Source organism: Medicago sativa, chromosome 2 (assembly GCF_051527215.1).
Source record: "Medicago sativa cultivar Bolivia chromosome 2, Bolivia_mono, whole genome shotgun sequence".
NCBI lineage: Eukaryota > Viridiplantae > Streptophyta > Magnoliopsida > Fabales > Fabaceae > Medicago > Medicago sativa.
In genome coordinates this window covers 79,689,201-79,702,003 of record NC_140750.1, presented here as the reverse complement: position 1 = coordinate 79,702,003, position 12,803 = coordinate 79,689,201, and the positions used below count along the sequence as shown (strand labels likewise).

The 12,803-nt window shown below is 30.5% G+C and overlaps 2 long non-coding RNA genes across 2 annotated transcripts; both read left to right on the top strand.

The window, feature by feature from the left end:
* Positions 1–7,133: 7,133 nt before the first annotated feature.
* LOC146951207 (uncharacterized) lies at positions 7,134–8,190 on the top strand. Its single transcript, XR_015027830.1, has 3 exons — positions 7,134–7,505; positions 7,882–7,951; positions 8,054–8,190. It is a non-coding gene; the product is annotated as an uncharacterized LOC146951207 (long non-coding RNA).
* A 122-nt stretch (positions 8,191–8,312) lies between these two features.
* On the top strand, positions 8,313–10,459 carry LOC146951206 (uncharacterized). Its single transcript, XR_015027831.1, has 3 exons — positions 8,313–8,357; positions 8,978–9,011; positions 10,226–10,459. It is a non-coding gene; the product is annotated as an uncharacterized LOC146951206 (long non-coding RNA).
* Positions 10,460–12,803: the final 2,344 nt, after the last annotated feature.

Below are 12,803 nucleotides of genomic sequence, written 5' to 3'. Positions count from 1 at the left end.
GGACACGATGCATTGATTAATTCGTAAATGAATACCAAAACCAGTTGTCATGACCATAGGATGACAAAGACATTTGTTGAAATAGACATATTTTAGCGTAAGCAAGAGGAACACGGTTCCTTTCAAATCAAAACTTCACAAATCTTACATTACCAATTACCATATTGTTCGGTTTGGTTACGAAAACCTTTTAGGATCATTGTATATCCCAAAACATAAGATTATTTGTAAATTTATAAATACGTATATTACTTTTTTTTAAAATATATCTCATATTAATATTATCAATCTGTCTTAGAATATAATATTTATATACTGTTCTCGTGAGTTTAGCTCAGTTGATAGAGACAATGCATAATAGATGTAAAGTCCGTGTTCAAACTTCGGCCACAAAAAAAAATTATATACAAATTTTTTTTTCTTCAAAAAAAATACTATGAACTTTTTTTAATATGAGTAAAAAGGCATAAAGGGTCTCATTGTTATTGGCAAAATTAAAGAAATATGTCAACTACAATCAATTTTCTGTTATAGAATTGACAGTTAGTTATGTTTTGTTTGGGAGTTGGAGGGGAGAGGAAATGAGGGCTTTGGAGAGTGGATGATATAGGAGGAAATGGAAAAATCTATAACATTTTTTGAAAGAGTGAGTTTTTTAGAAAAAGAAAAATTAATGTTTATGATTAATATATTTTTAATTTTAAGAATATCATAATAGCATAGATTAAATTTAAAGGATTCAAAAAAACGTTCCAAGGCCTCACTAAAGTCTAAACCCTTCTCCAATACAATTTTTGAGTTCCCCAAATAAAGAAATTTTGTATTATGAAAAAAATAAAACCCTAAAGTCTGCCCTTTCCAATTACTTCCCAATTTTTTTTCCTTCCAAAACTCTCACAACCCTTCCCCTTAAAACTCCAAACAAAGCCTTAGTTTCTTTCGTACATATTAGTAGTTCTCACTAGAGAACAAAGGACCAAATACTTAATTTTTTGAAGTCTACTTCTAAGAGACAAAATCAAAATTTTCAGAACATTAACACTAAACTTGGATGTCGAAAGAAATAAAGCAAGGAGAAATAGAAAAGAGAGAAATGGAAAAGATTGAAATAACAAAGAAATAGAGTAGAAATTGTATGTTTTTTGGATGAGAAATGATATTTTGACAACCATTTTTTGACAACTTTTGGATAACTTTCTCTCTCATACTCACATGATATTTGTTATCCTCTCTCTTCCTTTTTCTCTCTCCATTGTTTTTGACCAATAAAAAGTGAGAAAAACAAGGTTGTCAACAAAGTTGTCATCAAATGAATGTCAAAATATCATTACTCTTTTTGGATAAATAGAAATATAAAAGAGGGTTGAATAGCTTAACTGTTTTGTATTAAGGGATAAGAATATGAAGGTTAAAATAGCAAATGATAAATTTATCCTTGTATTATTACTTACTATTATTATTCTGATTGAAGGTTATTATTACTTACTATTATTATTTTATTTTATTTTATTTGATTTAAGCTACAATGCAGTAGGAGTTTTGTCCACTTTTTTTTGAACAAGGAGTTTTGTCCACTTTAATATTGTTTACTTTATAGACGCTTAATTAAATTATATATTTATCGAAATAGAGCGTATGAAAACAATGTATTACTCATATGAAAATAATTTGATTTTGTTTTATCTTTTATTTTAGAAATAGTTTATACATAAACACTTATGTGATAACCACTTAATTAAACTATTTGTCCAAACATTGCCTCGAATATTTGAAAATGAAAGTGAAGTTGAATATCTTTGAGGAAGTTACCTTCATGATGCCAATAATAGTCCCACTATATTGAGGAAAGTTACGCAAGCCAGTAACAACATCAGTAGTATTCAAAAAATTCTGACCATTAGCAGCAAGCCATGCAAAAAAACACATAACCGGAACAGGAACATGATCAATCAACCCTACAACAGAAGCCCACATAAAGAAAAAGCCTAAGAAGCTTTGAACAGCACCGGCAGCCACAACAATCCAGGGGCCACCAAGGGAAGTCTGTCCATACTTCTTAGACATTAGTGGGCCGTCACCATAATAAGGTGTGACAGCCGTATAAAGAAATCCTGAGAGAACACCGAAGTTAGCACCCATGTCTTTGAAGACGGAGATGGTGTCTAGTGTGGATTGGGAGTAGGATTGGGTGGATTTGAGGAGTGGAGAGTAGATACTGAAGGTGTATGATACGCCGCAACTCGATTGGATCAAGATTGATGCGGCAACAGCGGTCCAACGGTTTGTTAGCCACTCCATGGCTGTGGTTGTTAATTAACCACCCTTTGTGTTTATGTCTTGTAATAACATGTTTGGATTTATTAGAAAGATGGACATGCATATCATGCGATTGGATATGATTATTAGTTTATTGGTTGAAGTTGATTAAAATAATGCAATTGGAAATACATGGGTTAATATTGGTTAATTAATAAATGAACGGGTGTTAAACTAGTTGTCATGAACGAATTGATAACTCGATTGAGGATGAAATGATTATTAATTAGACTTTACTTATTCGTCGATCAAACTCTAAATTGCTAAAATTTCTTTCTCCTAAAAAATTGGAAGATGACACAAGACACAATTGGAAGAGAGACAAAGACGACTTTTTTTAATATCAAATTCACAAGGCAAATGTTAATTTGTGCCCTCAATGGCACATGTTAAGGAACTCATTATTGAAATATAAGTATCAAAATTCGTGCAGTCAACTTATTAAAAGTTAAATTATCATGTTTTTCAATTCAAAATTGCTCATTTTGGGTTCCTTAACGTGTGCCCTTAGGGCACAAGTTAACATGATCCAATTCACAATTCTTATTTTCATCAAAATATAAATTTTACATAAAATTTACAATACATCGAACCAACTTGAACTTGATAATTAATAAGTTAATCTTAGTTCATAAATCAAAATGAGTTGAATTTGTGTTAAAAATTAAGTTTACTAATTTTTTTTTTTAAGAAGTTAAACTAGTTCATCAAAATTGAATTAAGTTTGTTAATTAAATAAGTTAAAATTGAGTAATTCGATTATGAATAATTTTATATTCTTACCTGCATATTTAAACCTTTCCTTTTTAGTAAATTTTTAAGCATCAAAATTGAATTAAGTTTGTTAATTAAATAAGTTAAATTTGAGTAATTTGATTATGAATAATTTTATATTTTTACCTGCATATTTAAACCTTTCCTTTTTAGTAAATGTCCAACTTGAGTGGATGAATACTTCTCTTAAATAACCACCTTCTTCCGAGCTATAAGATGTAATGATGCAACTGGGTTGATTAAGATAATGGACTCGCATATCATGCGATTGGAGTTGATTAGTTGAAATTAGTTGAAATAATGGAATTTGACACACATGGATTAATTTTGGTAAATTAATTAATGAAATGAATACCAATACCATACACAGTTGTAATGAGCTGACGAGCATGATGACAGAGACATCATTGGAATAGATGTATGTTAGTTTAAGTAAGTGGATGACGACTTACTTGAAGATCAAATTTATAATTCTTACTTTCGTCAAATTATTAAATTAATTTTACAAATCTTACTTTAACTATGTTGAATAATGAGGAATTAAATAATGTTAATGATAATGAGTAACGATGAGATAATACCTTGCTTATAATGATGAGTAATGATGAGATAATATCTTGTTTTTAACGATGAGTAACGATGAGCTATACCCTGTTATGATGATGTGTATGATGAGATGAATTTTTGTTATGGTGTGAATTATTGATGATGTGTTAACGCGCATTACTTGATGGGTCTGTCTTCATGCATGCATATAGAATCATAATTAGAGAACGATGAGAACGATGAGAGTATGTTCAGTAACACAACTCTGACATACAATAAACGATAAGTAGGTGTGGTACCACATTCATATAAGTCTTAGGACTGAGTCCATATGCATAAAAATTGATGATGATTTGTATTTGGTGAATAAGTGTGAGACGATGAAGGTGGTTATTTGTAGATGTTCTTATGAAAATGGTTATTGTGACTATATGTGTTATGACTATTTTGGAATTGAATTGTGACATTGTGTTTGTGAAGATTTTGGTTCTTATGCTGTAATGATATTTTTTACTAATGTGGATTGAGTTGATATAGTATATTCTTGGTTTAGAGTATTATGTTTGTGATGTGATACAATTTTGACTTAACTGCTTACGTGTTCTTATCGTTTATTTTACACTATTACATGTTCTCGAAACTCACCCCTTCGTTGTTTGTATTTGTTGGCTTGGCCCTGCGGTTGTGAAATCGCAGTTCTATAGGTTATGAGTCTTGGAGTCAAGTACATGCCTTCCATGAAGACTTGTCTTGTGTCGTCTGTTAATTTGGGGAAAAGCTCCGCTCTGATAGTGACAATGGGAAAGGGATATGCTTACTTATTTAGCTTTGTAGAAGAAAACTATTTTCTATGATGTAAAAGAAAGTATTTTTAAAAGCAAAGGATTTGATGTTATAATTTTCAAGGATTTGATGTTATAATTTTCAATAATTTTCAAATAAGTGAAATGTGAATTATGTTTGTTATGAGTCAATGTGGTATCCTAAATCTTGTGGAAGAATTCATATATTAATAGAAAAGTTTTTAGTTGACACTCTCCGCTGCGAACGAATTAAACTTATGAGTCAATGTGGTATCCTAAATCTTGTGGAAGAATTCATATATTAATAGAAAAGTTTTTAGTTGACACTCTCCGCTGCGAACGAATTAAACTTATGAGTCAATGTGGTATCCTAAATCTTGTGGAAGAATTCATATATTAATAGAAAAGTTTTTAGTTGACACTCTCCGCTGCGAACGAAAACGAATTAAACTATATTTTTGAATAAATAATTTTTTGAATAAATAATTTATTATTTTTGGGATTTAGGGTGTCACATTAGTGGTTCATAAGATGAGGAGTGCATAAACTTGAAATTTGGGGCCTAACTCATCCTTACAAAACCGGTTCATAAGGCGAGGAGTGCATCATCTTTATAAACTCTTATCAAGAGTCTTATATATCCAATGTGGGACTTTTTTTTTCCCAATACTATAAGTGGAGGAAAAGAAACATTGAAAATGGAAAGTTTATAAGGAAAGTGAATCATCCTACCCTTTTTCGTAGGTTCCTTTGGGGTAGATTGTCATATTTGAGTCGTGTAGTACACTAAACATGAATATCCTCCACAATCGGTATCTAAACCTTAATTTGACATGTTGTGATAAGTTAGTTGTAACATTTTTTTTGCTAGACTCAACACATGTTTTGTGAAGCTTCCATCATTTGTTTATCTTACAAATGTAAAGGATATTTTTATTTTAAAATTTGATTTATATATATATTGTTTAAATAGAGTTTTGATCCTTGAAGACGAAAGGTTACAAGGTGTGACCTTTCGTCTTCCAGGATGATAACTCGATTTGAACATTATTTTAGTCAGGTTACTTGAATATATAACCAATGAACAAGTAACTTGACTAAAATATTGTTTAAATATAGTTTTGATTATGGAAGAAAGGTCACAAGGTGTGACCTTTCGTCTTCCAGGATGATAACTCGATTTGAACATTATATATCTTAATCTTAATCTTAATCTTAATCTTAATCTTAATAATATACAAAGGAGGAACAATTTTTAGACCTCTAATCCTATGTGTCACATTCTTAAGCCATCCTTGCCAAATCATCATTTTCAAAAGTTCAAATTTTAACCACTTTTAGCATTCATGATCAAGAAACATCATTTTCATCATTTTTTTCAAATTTTTAAAATCATTCTCATTCATTTTTACACAAGGAATTTGAAAATTATAATTTCCCTCCAAGAAGCAAGAAAATGGGGTCTGTTTTTAAGTAAAAAACAAGTGTCATTTTCAAAAAAGGCCCAAAAGCTATATGACCCAGATCTCTCACTCAACAGAAACAAAAATGGCAAGGTGAAAAAAACTTTCTCTTCCTCCCTTTTGCAGAAAGTCAGAATTGCAGCACCTTAGACCATCCCCAATGGTGGTGTCTTTACCAATTAAGACACCGTACCTAATAGGTACCCCATTAGGGGATTTTTTTTTTGGGGGTCTCTTAAGACCCGGGGTCTTATTTAAGACCCCAAACTTTAAACGGGACCTGCACGCTTTTAATATTAAAAAATTGAAATGTAGTGATATAAAGTTATTGATAGTTGATTAGTGGGTCCCATTTAAGAACTTTGTGTGAGATCGGGGTTGGAGAGATTGAGTGCTTATTAGGTACTACTATTAAAAAATGATAAAAGAGTGATGTGTACGTGTGAGACCCATTTAAGTACCAAAAAATGGGTGTCTCTATTGTGGATGCTCTAACATGGCTTAATAATATACAAAGGAGGAACAATTTTTAGACCTCTAATCCTATGTGTCACATTCTTAAGCCATCCTTGCCAAATCATCATTTTCAAAAGTTCAAATTTTAACCACTTTTAGCATTCATGATCAAGAAACATCATTTTCATCATTTTTTTCAAATTTTTAAAATCATTCTCATTCATTTTTACACAAGGAATTTGAAAATTATAATTTCCCTCCAAGAAGCAAGAAAATGGGGTCTGTTTTTAAGTAAAAAACAAGTGTCATTTTCAAAAAAGGCCCAAAAGCTATATGACCCAGATCTCTCACTCAACAGAAACAAAAATGGCAAGGTGAAAAAGACTTCTCTTCCTCCCTTTTGCAGAAAGTCAGAATTGCAGCACCTTAGACCATCCCCAATGGTGGTGTCTTTACCAATTAAGACACCGTACCTAATAGGTACCCCATTGGGGGATTTTTTTTTTGGGGTCTCTTAAGACCCGGGGTCTTATTTAAGACCCCAAACTTTAAACGGGACCCGCACGCTTTTAATATTAAAAAATTGAAATGTAGTGATATAAAGTTATTGATAGTTGATTAGTGGGTCCCATTTAAGAACTTTGTGTGAGATCGGAGTTGGAGAGATTGAGTGCTTATTAGGTACTACTATTAAAAAATGATAAAAGAGTGATGTGTACGTGTGAGACCCATTTAAGTACCAAAAAATGGGTGTCTCTATTGTGGATGCGGCTTTACAAAGCCAAATCCCTTTCCTTCTTCCTTTCTCCTTCACACTATGTTTCAAATTTCAATTTCCCTCTTCTATCACCAACTACTTTCTCTCTTCTTCTCAAAGAAGAGTCTCTCGCACCCTCCTCTATCCTCCAATTTCTGTAGCACCACTCACTCTATATTTTTTGTCTCACCATTCCATCTCTCTCATTAATCTATTCCTTTCTATTCTTTTATCTCATGAATCAATAGCTCTGATTTCTCTCAATCCTCACAAAACTCATCATCCAATCTTCTCTCTCGCCGCAAACCTCCTCTTCCGCTGATTTTCGCTATCCCTCCATCGCCACAATCACTCCGTCTCTCTTTCTCTCGATGGCAACAACATAATCAGGTCTCTCTCTCTCTCTCTCTCTCTCTCTAAATTGAATTTTGTTTTTCTGAAAGACTGTATTTACTTTTTGTTTATGGGTTTTGTTATAGAAAGGGTTTTTGTTTGAGTTGTTGTGATGTGATGAAGTATAGTATTAATTTACTGGTTTAATTTAAAGTCATGAATGAAGAAAATGCATGTTGGAGGGGTTTATTAAACTGATTAATTTTTTTTATGATAACCATGATTTGAAATTTGTTTCTTCACTCACAAATTCATATAAATTATTCAAGAAACAACAGTAAGTATCAAACTTTTATCTTCATTGGTTTTGTTCTTTTAGATTATTGAATAACAGATTGAAAATAATAGAAATTTTTGTTTTTTGTGTAATAAGTTGGATATATGAAAGCAATCTTAAAGGAGCAGGGGTGAAGTCCAATTTGGGGAAATCCTAAAATCCAGTGGTAACAATAGATATATATATTGGATTCTGATTTTTATTTCTTTGTTGATTTCATAGATATTGATTTGTTTGCTATAACCATGTTAAATGTGTATCATTTCAGAAAACAACAAAGAATTGAAAATATCTTTTCAATATGTGGCTCAAGTAAACAGGTTAGATCCCTATCCCTATCTTTACAATTGATAAGCATTTATTTATCTGTTTTCATTTGTGTGTGATTTTGTATCAATGTGGTTAATGTCATAGTGTTATCTTCTTAGTATACATTTGTGAAAACAGTGAATTTGTTATACATAAAAAAAACAGTGAATTTGTTACTATTGCTTTGTTGGTTGTTGTTTTTGTAGAAATTATATTAGTGATGTCATTTTCTGGATAAAAGACAGAAGCTGAATTTCAAAAAGGTTGATTTCATTTTATTCCACTTCAACCTCTTTTCTTATGTTTGTATTTTTTTTAATCCCTTTGTATTTTATTAAATCCCTTTGGCTACATGTTCATGTTTCTTCACTTCATTTTATAGCTTTTTATCATTGGGTTGAGACCTTTGTTATCATTCAAATATTTGGTAGTATTTCTCATCACAAGCTTAGTATTAATTCACTTAACAAGTTAACAAATTGATTTATATTGAAGGCCTTGGTAAATTGTTAAAGTCTTTTGATTCCTTTGGGTCTGTTTTGAGTTCTAATTGTTTGTCTTATATAACTTTGGGCCTGTTTGGTTTAATTGCATGATGTCCTTGCTTTTTGACTGTTGTGGTTCTGTGAACTAAGGTAAGATCCTAAATTGTTGTTAGGCCTGTTTGGATTAGGCTTCTTATTTGTATGGATTAATTTCATGATGTCCTTGCTAAACTTTTAAACAAGCACTTCATAAGAAAGCATTGAATTTTATTGTTGTTGTTGTTGAATGCTATTTAACGTAACTTCAATCAAGATTCTGTAAGTTTTCTCCTTCCATCACTTTCCATTCATCCCTAAAATGTCTGCTCTCTAATTCATTTGATGGCTGATTGGAATAGTTTAGAGGCAATGGGGTATGATCACTACTTGGAGGTATACATATTTCCATTCTTCCAAATTTATTGTGGATTCTTTCAATTGGTCTTTGCATTTGGTGTTCCTTCCATTGATTGTTTTTGTCAAATTTTGTAGTTTCTGTCAAATGATAATGATACTCAGCTTATACGATTTGACTATACTTTTATGTTATTGATGTCATTAATTCAATGGTTCTTTATAGCTTAGGCAATTTGAGTCTCTATCCAATTTTCTATAACTCTAATTGACAAAACAAGTATCAGAACTCTTGCTTCAATGTTCACTTATAGCTCAGTTTTTTTCAATCTTGCAATATTGTTTTCTTTAAAAATGTTGCTTGAGTTATGTAGATACTATGATTATATTAACCGGAAGCAACTAACAAGAGTGCCCTGTTTTCAACTCTTTGAATTTGGCAATGATTGAGATGATTTAACTTCTACTTTAGAGTTTTTTTTGTACAAATTGTAGTATGTTTTAATTCTACTACTGAAAAGATTTCAAAGAATGTAAAAAAAAAAAAGTACTTGCTTGAGGCTTCACTCATTCATGTGTTTTTGATCATTTTATTTTACTCATTGACATAGTTTTGACAGACTCAAGGTTCAACGAATACTAACAACAGATATCGAAAGAAATGGGTTAATAATCAGGAAATAGTTTTGGCCCTTTTTAATTTTTCTTGGTTCAATTACATGATATCACTCAACAGATTTCAGGAATAGAAATACAATACTGACTTTGTCAAAATCCATGAAAGGATGTGACTCACCAATGAATTTTACCATGCCCAAAATAACATATGAGAAAATCAAAAGACATCAAGAAAAAGGTACAATTATACTAAGATCTACTTTTAGTTGGTAAATTCGAAAGGAGGGATCAATTCAGATATTGTTATTCATATTTGACCTACAAAATGTTCTGTTAATTAAATCCTTTTTCCTTTTAGAAATTTGTTTTACAATGAACTTGGGTTAGGGTTGAATTAGCTTTAGATAGATACTTGCAGTACCTTTGATTATTCTTTATATATTTTTAATGTCTTATGATTGTTAATGGCTTATATGATTGTTAATGTCGTATGTCTTATAAATGACATTGAATTGGTGTTTCCAAATTCATTATTAACTGCATTTTTCAATGGCTGATTTGGGGCAAAAAATTATTACCTTTTATGAAGCCTATGCAAATAAATTGCAAACTAACCTATAAATGTTTTCCTGTAGTGTGCAAAAGTCGTGGTAATGTAGCTGTGCAATTAACTGCAACTGAAGATGTGCAACTTGAAGGAACTTTTGTTTTTCCAATTAATTGTCATCTTATTAAGTTTTAGTTACACTGACCACAAGACATTGATTGCATTTTTTGGTTGGTATATATTTTAGGAATTTTAATCTTTGTAAATGATTACTATTCTTTAAATGATCATTATTAGCTCAATCCGAGTGTTTTGAGGGATCCAATTTTAAAGTGACTACTTTTGCAGTATTGGTTTCAACAGAAAAAACAGGTTTAATATATTTTTCTACTCCCCTATTGTTTTTTTATACAAAAGCGTAACATTTCAAAAGTATGTTTAATATATCTGTGTTCAATTTCTTATTACATGGGGGACTACAAAGTATTAAACATGAACTACACGCATGTATTAATTTTGTAAATGTCATTGAAGGGATGGTCTCAAGTAGCATTGCTATCATTGAATCGAAAGTTTTATATTTCTTAAAAGCATGGGGGCTATCAGGTTTTATGTAGTCTTTGTGTTATCTATTATAAATATTGGGGTTAAATATGTTTTTGGTCCCTATAAATATGTCAACTTTTCGTTTTAGTCCCTCTAAAATTTTCCTTCAACTTTTAGTCCCTATAAAATTTTCAATCTTCACTTTTGGTCCCTTTTTAAAGTAAACTCATATGTAGAATTCATATTTTTTAATAAAATTTTCCAGAAAAATTCAAAATATTATAAGAATCACTCCAAAAAAAATTTAGAATTTTTTAACAAAACATGAATTTAATATGAATTTTTATATTTTTTACGGTTAAAAATTCATATTTAATTTGTGTTTTGTTAAAAAATTCTAATTTTTTTCAAGAAATTGTTTTAGAATATTTTACGCATTTCTGCACAATTTCATTAAAAAATACATAAATTAAGTTGAAAATAGGGACCAAAAGTAGTGATTGAAAATTTTATAGGGACCAAAAGTTGAAGGAAAATTTTAGAGGGACTAAAACGAAAAGTTGACATATTTATAGGGACCAAAAACATATTTAACCCTAAATATTGTTCAATCATTCTTTAATTTCTCAATTTACCTTCCCAAAAACATGGGGGCTATAAGGCTTTATTTAGTCTGGGTTATTTGCCACATTTTTCAATCATCTCACACAAGTGTTTATCATCAAAATCTTTTTTTTAATAGTGTGCTTATCTTCGTATATAAAATTTTAAATTCAATATCAACGGCGTTGCTTAAATTGCTCAGCTAATCCGTGGAAGTGAAATAACTATATATCAAGCATTTCAAACAAAAAAGATTGCTCAGCTAACCCGTGAGTGAAATAACTTTATATCGAGCATTTCAAACAAAAAAGAGAGTGTGAACCTTTCCTTTTTCATCTTCTTTCTTCTTTGACTATCATTTGTCACCATCTCAATTCTTTACTATAATATTATGTCATACATATACATATATTTTTCAAAATTAAAATGTACGCCATCTTTAATTAATATGATTTGCAGAAAGCATCTTCTCTCACTACATACCAAATAACATCTTTCTTTTAAATTTAAACTAAAGCTTAAAAGGAATTGCAAATGCTTGCTTTTAAAATTTTCCTTGCGTATGTTATTTTATTGAGGGTTAATGAACTTTTGTTTTGAAGTGCTATAGGATTTACTAGGAAAGCACTATGTTGTTGGGTAAGAAGACTTGGTATATTAGTTAATGTACAAGTGAAGTTAGGTGCATGAAGGGAGTTTATCTACGAAGGACCAAATTCAATGTGCATTATTGTTTGAGAATCTATTTATGCTACTATCTTAATTTAGATTTACATATGTAGTGTTTCTACATTGGTGATGTAGATGTAACCCTCCTGCACTTCTTATACTACATGTTCTTTAGAATAGACAAGGTTACATTGAGATTGCACGATTGTCATATATCTTGAGATATTACACAATGAATCAACTCTATTGATTGGGATTAGATTTCCCTTTTTAAATGGAACAAAATTCCAAAATATGGGAGGCTATAAATATTTGATTTAAATTTCTATTTCGTAAAGTCTGAACTTTCATATTCCTAAAAAACATGGGTTTATAGGGCTTCTATATTCTTAATATTTTAAATTAATGTGTGTCATTAAAAATATATTTTATAACAGAGTTCAAAAGCATTCCGTGCGTTGCACTTTAAATTTTATACCACTTATAAGTTTTATATATATTTTAGGTTAAATTACATCATGGGTCCTTTAAATTTGAGGTTTGTAACAGATTGATTTTTAAGTTATTTTGGTCACACATAAGTCTTTTAAGTTTGTAAACATTTTCAATTTAGTCATTATGTTAACCAAACGTTACAAAAATGATGATGTGGCGGTTAAATGATGATGTGACATGTATCATCATCAAACATCTTAGAGGACTTATGTGTTAGAGAAAACCAAATTAACTTAAAGGACCAATCAACTACAATTTTTTAGCTAAATGCCATGATTTTTGTTTACCCATTCATTAGAATAATTTCAAAAATATCCCCCCAAGGAACACGGGAGGCTTAAGGAATCATCTTC